Consider the following 7,114-nt stretch of genomic DNA (forward strand, 5'->3'; position numbering starts at 1 on the left):
CGAATACTTCATGCAGCGTCGGTTCTCGCTTGCTGGTACACTCTAAGCCAAAAATGGAGAAAATGAGAGTAACTGCAGTTTTTAGTCCTCAGGACTAACATTTAGTCCCCAGAGGGACCAACTGGAACAAGATGGCTGACATGTCGAAAATCGAAGGACTAAGTGTTTAGTCTCCGGTTTGAAAGGGAGCAACGGAAGGACGAACGGCAACGCTTGCTCTCGTCATGCAACCGTTGCTCTCCTACAGAACGCCGCATGCATACTGCCTCCTGCATTTGCACGCGCTCACATGTCTATTCACGAGCCAGATTTTCTTGCGGGTTGGCGTAGGGGGACTACGTTTTGCAAATAGATACGCATGCACACAAATGAAGTAAATGGTTGCACCAAAGCGTCAGCGGCTGAAGCTGCAGTCGAGTCAGTGCATTAACGAACAACCTGCAACAAAAATAGCCTGAGAACATCGCAATAAAATGCGAAGCTACGCGGCACCCCGTACAACGTCGCGACAAACAGCAGATAGCGAGAACCACGAGAACCAGCAGATAGCGAGAACCATCGAAGACCATAGCTGGTCTTCGATCTTCACATAGTGGAAGGGCTCTGATTTTTTTTTTTAGGGGAGGGGGGGGTGCGGGGGGAGGATAATAATACAGATTATTAGTCTATCGTATCAAGCACAATTTACAGGCAAATCGCAGTGTTACATAGTTTGCCAAAAATGTTGATTTAAAAGCAATGCTGAGGTTTATGCGAAAACCACGATTGAGGCACACTGCAGAGATCGTTTCGACAATTTCTGAGCCTACAGCTGATGTTAACGATAGCCGGAAGTTATCTAAAACGAAGTGACGGCGCAGGCAGTCAATATCATTCAACTCACGCCCCAGCGACGGCTTTCAAAGGATAACGTAACCCGATCTCTAAGGCCATGCTTTTGCTGGCTGCAGACCACGGAAGCAATCCAAAAAAAGAAAATACGTCATAGAATTTATTTCTACGATAAACTATAGCGTAAAATGTGGACTGTTCGGTGGCTTGTTTTGCCTCGCAACATATATACGTAGCTGGGCGTAACACGGCACAAAACATGAGTTTACTGGTTAATATTGTTGGCATCACAGAGGCCACAACAACCTCACAAGTACGCAGGTGTCGCTGTTGTTTTTCCTCAGTCTTCAAGATGGCGGTCGTCTGTGCGAGCTGCAACCGCGCTGCTTACGATATATTTTCTCTATCGTGTGTTTTTGTGTTTGCTGTAATGAAACGGGACGTAGTTAGCGTGCACAAAAGTGCCAGAAGATACCTCGTGTCTCGCTGCGAACTCGCCGTATGCGTGGCGCGCCAGGCAAATGTGGACCAACGATTTTTATGTCGTGGCCTTTGTCTGGTTGTCGTGGAAAGTTGGGTGGACGTCGAAAAAAAATAATGCGTATTGTTAGCGTGCCTCAGCTCGTCCACTACGCAGCGACATCTATGATGGGAGTAATGTCGTCGACGCAGCACCGGCAACTTGGAGAGCGTCGTACCATTGAAAAGGTAAGCAGTCGTGCTTGCTAAGTACACGTGTGTTGTGCGTGCTCCTCGCGTGTGCATAGCGTACCTTGCGAACGTAGGAAATTGAACTTCTGCGACAACAGTGAAACCTGTGCTTGTGCATGCTGCGCGCTGTTTGTCAGAATTTAGTTACGCAAATTTATTGCTTTGATGCGAAATTGAATATCCTGATAAGCGTTTTCTTCCGATGAGAAAAATTACGTTCGAAAATAATCGTGTTCACCTGTACGTGCGCTTCCGCTTTTCTGCTGAAGTTGCATAATAACGACTGATCTGTCTCTTCACCGATTATTACGGCAATTACGTTTTTTCGCTTATAAACTCTTCGACGTTGTAAATAATCTATGCTTACCAGGTTTTCGGTTTACGAGCAGTTTGAGGAGAAAACGAGAATGTAAGCAGTCACAGTTTGCTACTAGTACAGCTTTCTTTTCAAAACAAGGGGTGTTGCCATAACTTTGACGTAACTAAACATGGCAGGGGAAAGTTGTTTAAACTAAGCCATGAAAGCAAACTCTAGTAGGTAAACAAACATTTCTTGTATGTGCTGCTGCGTGCGTGTTTAAAATTTTACTTTGATGAAGGGGTCCCTATTATGACATTCTTCAGTGACTCGACCTTGTGCTCCGTTGCCACCCTGCACTAGTCCAGACATGTTTTTATGTGCACCTTACATGTGTTCACAATATGACAGTTTTATTGTGCCAATCAATGCTATAAGTTAACACACTACTCATTTTGCAGTGGTGAGACCGTGACCCTATAGCAGTGTCAACATAATGGCAGGGAAATGCAGGGATCCCGCAGCCATGGCTACAGCAGTACAGGGTGTAATCTGGATGTCATGTCAGGTATGTATGAAGTGTACGTGTACCAGAAACTACGATCTCAGTATGATTTGTGTATAAGCTTATCGACATATTACTCAACTCAGCTTACTAAATAGGCTAAATAGTTATGCAATGTTATTCAACTTGCTGCTTATTTGTGTTCATAACATTATGCACACATTATTGTGTTCTATATAAAACTAAACCTAACATGTCCTGATGTTTAGCATGTTTTTCTCGCTTCAATCACTTGGCTGCAAGTTCACTTATTTTTGCTTTGCACACAGTATATTACTCTCCTTATTTTGGTTTTATTGTTTTGAAACTGTTCTTTATGCTGTAGCTTTTATTTCTGTATTTTTTCTCTGTTTATGCTACACACATGTGCAGTTTTTGTGCATGTTAGAATTCGAACTGTAGTGTGCCAAATATGTCACAGGTCTAAGTGTGCAGCGTGCTTACCTTTGCTTACCATTGTTACTTTAGCATTGCTATTTACAATAATTTCTGTCTTGTCCTCAGATTAACTGCCACTGGCAAATACACATATGAGCTTAAATTTCTTGAAATGAAATGTGAAGGTGTAGCCTTGCGACAGCTGAAGTATGGCAGCAATGTCGAAGCTAACTTGCGCCAACTATTACTACAGTATGCCAACAGATACCCATCCCTGTATTTGTGCATTTTCTGAGAACCAGCCGTGTCCACTAGGTGAAATTTGTAGCGTGCTTTTGAGTTTGCCGGTCAGTTCATGTAACTTTTCAGGACAAAATTTACACTGTGAGAGAAGGCAGACCATTACTAATGGGGCTGGCGCACACGTCTTTTTATTTATGCAGTGTGCCTCACTGATTTCATGTGTCAATTTTCCACTGTAGGTGAAAAATAGGTGACGATCGTGTAATCTGGCCATAAGTCCTATTGCTGGAATGCACGGCCAAGACGGATGAGCATACTGGCCTTTTGAGTCAAATATGGTTAATATCTTAAGTACATACTTAGGCATTGGCCAGTCTGTACTATGTGCATTTGACCACATGTGAAAGGAGTACAATACACTGCCTCGGACAAACACTGGACAAATTTAGTGGTACCTTTAACCAAGGAAGCCTCGCTTGCTTGCCTGCTCGCCTTTCACAGTTCACTTACGGACTGTCGTGCATATCCTGTCTACATTATTTCTTTCTGGTTATATATGTGCATAGCAATCCACAAGCGAATTGAGAAAGACATCCAGGCAAGGGAGGCTTGCTTAGTTAAAGATACCACAAAACTTGTCTTGCATCCATCAGGGGTTGTGTGGTCTATTCCTTTGATCATGTGTATATTTGGTCAGATTTACATGGGGCAGACTGGCCGGTGCCTCAACATGTGCCTGGGAGAGCACCAACATAGGTGTGACATAGTGGACATAGGCCGACATAGGCATGACATAGTGGACTTGAAATGCATGAGAACTATGCCGGTAGCTCATGCAAATATTCTATAACGGCTGGCACTTAAATTTCTCAGGGTTGCATTGGGTTGCCCGTACACCGGCACTCCTATGCTTGTTTCCACGCCAAGTGATCAGATAGAAGATTTTCCAATTGCTGTTAGCAATCCACAGACACTGCTGCTCTTTGTCGAGTGGAAACCAATACAGCCAAAGTAGTTCACAACACGGATGATTAATTTTTGGAACAAAGTGCAGCTGTACGCAATAGCCAGTAAATGTATCTTGACTTATAGCTATGGTGGCACTGACGATGTGGAATGTCCTGTGTTTGTGCTTTTGCTGTTTTCATTGCCATAATAAATTCTCTCTGTTTTTGTTGGAGTTTGTTCTGTTGGTTCTGGAAGGCAACTTGGAAGCTCTGTTTATGTTGGTACTACTAACAGCATCTTGTACCCTTTGACATCTGTTTTGGCTAGCACAAATGAGTCGACTTAAATTCACAAAGCTCTCTATGTGCAAGCCTTCATAACAGCACTTCTTGACTGGCCAGCACCCTGGTTTCTGCATCCTGTTTCATGGGTGGACCGATCCCCCTGGTTGACCAATCACCACTTTTACAAATTCTTGCTTACGAACGCTTTCTGAATCTGCTCTCGGGTTCCTTGTGCACCGCCTTACTGTTTCAAACATTGAAGTGTTATGCTATTACAAAAATTAGCAGCATCAGAAATGTTTGTATTCTTGTTGTGTGGCCTCTTTCCCAGCTCCTCGGCCATCAAAATTGCTCTTCTCCCGAAGCGACCGTCATACTGAATGTGCTGCGTTGCCATAATGCCGCGAATGAACTGAGTCGAACCACAAAAGGTTATAGGGTATTACAGCACCGTAACCAGTCACAAGCACAGTGAAAACAGCGCCGATTCCAACCAAAAACAAGTTAGCACTTCGGTCGACCTGTCCATGGATTGGATCGAGCCGTAAGGTTACAGGTTGCCAACGTAACGCAAGAAATCGTGGGATTTAGTAGATTTGTTTTAAATGGTCAATTTTGTCGTTATTCGAATGAACACAAGGGTCATGGTTCAAGCAACGAAAATTGTGAAAAAGGTACACTTGTGTTACAATCGAATAAATACCGCAATTTTGAATAATTTAATCTACCTTCCTTGCAAGCAGTGCAGGTTCGTGCCGTGGGATTATTCAGGCAGTCTGTACCTGTTTTTTGGGCAAGACATCGTCACTGCCTATATTCTTAAGTTTTTTTTATTATATGATGCCCCGATTATAGAGCGGTTTTGTGTGGTCCCCTCAAAGCCTTATAATCGGGGATCCACTGTAATTGCAATGTAAATTGTCTTTCAATGCCTGTGTTCGTATATGAGGTCTTGCAATCGTGGTGTAGGGTGTTCATGCCTAATTTGTGAAAACTTATTGTTTCAGACCTGAAGCCTGCAGCTTCAGATTGTGCGCTTGACTGTCAAGCCTTGTGAAGGAGAGGATGGAGGCTTTTATTTCCCCTTACGTAAGATTATATGTAACTTGCATGCTGATAATAGACCTGTTGCATGGACCACTCATCTACAGCGTGCCACATAATCATGTGTTGGCTTTGACACTTACAACCGTATCATTTATTTTTGCAGCACCTGGATGCGTCACATCATATGCCTACGGTGAAATACGAGGGAACTAGCCTGCTGCAAGCAAGAGCCCTCCATGTACAGCTCGAATCGATCAAGATTGACGAAGATGACCTTGTCTCTGGCCTTGCCACGCAGATTGCCCTTTACTGGATATTCGACATTGTTTTTGTGCCAAAGGCACAAAGAACATTTGACCATATGCCACATGGTCGGTGTTAACAGCGGTGTGTGGCCAACACCACTTGTGCGCGTGTCACACACGTTGCTGCTGTAAAAAAAATAAAGTGTTCTATTGTTTATATTTTCTCCATATTTTATGTTACAAGCACCCAAGCAGATCTTGTTCTGTGTCTGAAAAACATGTTCGAGATAAAAAAAATCCCAGCCCAAGCAGCTCTGCTCATGTCTTGGGCCTCTGAAAAGCATGTTCGAGACAAAAAATTAACCCTATAAGGAGTAACACCAATATGGAGTACTAAACAGTTCATCCCCTGGGGAGTAACTGGAAGGATGAGCAGTTGGTCCTCGGAGAGTAACTGCAAGGACCAACATTTAGTCCTCGGGGAGCAGCTGGTGGGACTAAAATTTAATCTCTGGGGAGCAACTGGGGAGACTAACGTTTCATCCTCCAGGGAGTAACTGGAGGGACGAAAAGTTAATCTCCAAAGGAGTAACTGCTAGGGGACTAACAGTTCATCCCCTTGCCGTTGGTCCCTAAAGGGAGTAATGGTTGTGGCAACGCAGTTAGTCCCTCAAAGGACTAACCCCTATACCCCCGTTAGTCTCTTTTGGCTTAGAGTTCCACCAACCGGACCGCCGGTGGTTGGTGACACAGCCATAGTTGAAGACGAGCTCTTGGCAGCATTGAAGTCTATGAAGCACAATCGCAGTCCAGGATCCGATGGTTTGACAGTTGAATTTTATGTGAAGTTTTGGAGACTGTTAGGGAAGCCTTTCACATCATTGGTGAACAGGCTGCTCAGTGAAGGGACTTTGTCAGCGTCTCAAAGAGAGGGGCTAATCACTCTCCTGTGCAAGGATGAGTCGAGAAGCACCGATCTAAGAGCCTGGCGGCCCATCACACTTCTGAACTGCGATTACAAGCTCATAGCAAAGTATCTGCGTATGCGACTCACTCCAGTTCTCAACACTGTTTTGGGTCCATACCAGGCATGCTGTGTTCAGGGGCGTTCCTGTCAGCTTCACGGTTTAGCAGTTATAGACCTTCTCCTGTGGGAAAATACCAGGAAACTTCCCGGTATTTTCTGCTCCTTTGATCAGGAGAAGGCTTTCGATATCATTAGCCACAGGTACCTTTTTCGGGTTTTGAAGGAGGCCGGCTTTAGCGGGGGTTTTCAGCGTATGGTCCAAGCTTTGTACTCTCGACCGACTTCTGCTGTTCTCATACAGGATCGCATCTCGGAGGCTTTCGTTGTGGGTCGTGGTGTACGGCAGGGAGATCCGCTCTCACCTGCTCTCTACGTACTCGCAATCAAACCCCTTCTGCAGAGGCTATCCTGTGACAGTAGAATTGGCAAGTTCCTACTTCCACCAGGTTCCCCTCCAGTTGCACTTTTGGCCTATGCAGACGACTTGTCTATTGTCGTCCCGGACGAGGCATCAGCATGCACCGTGCTGGACTTCAT

The 7,114-nt window shown here is 44.6% G+C and overlaps 1 long non-coding RNA gene across 1 annotated transcript; it reads left to right on the plus strand.

Moving 5' to 3' along the window:
• The first annotated feature begins 729 nt into the window (after positions 1–729).
• LOC125941718 (uncharacterized) lies at positions 730–5,662 on the plus strand. Its single transcript, XR_007464572.1, has 4 exons — positions 730–1,539; positions 2,302–2,408; positions 5,266–5,347; positions 5,469–5,662. It is a non-coding gene; the product is annotated as an uncharacterized LOC125941718 (long non-coding RNA).
• Positions 5,663–7,114: the final 1,452 nt, after the last annotated feature.

Source organism: Dermacentor silvarum, unplaced genomic scaffold, assembly GCF_013339745.2.
Source record: "Dermacentor silvarum isolate Dsil-2018 unplaced genomic scaffold, BIME_Dsil_1.4 Seq128, whole genome shotgun sequence".
Classification (NCBI taxonomy): Eukaryota; Metazoa; Arthropoda; class Arachnida; order Ixodida; family Ixodidae; genus Dermacentor; species Dermacentor silvarum.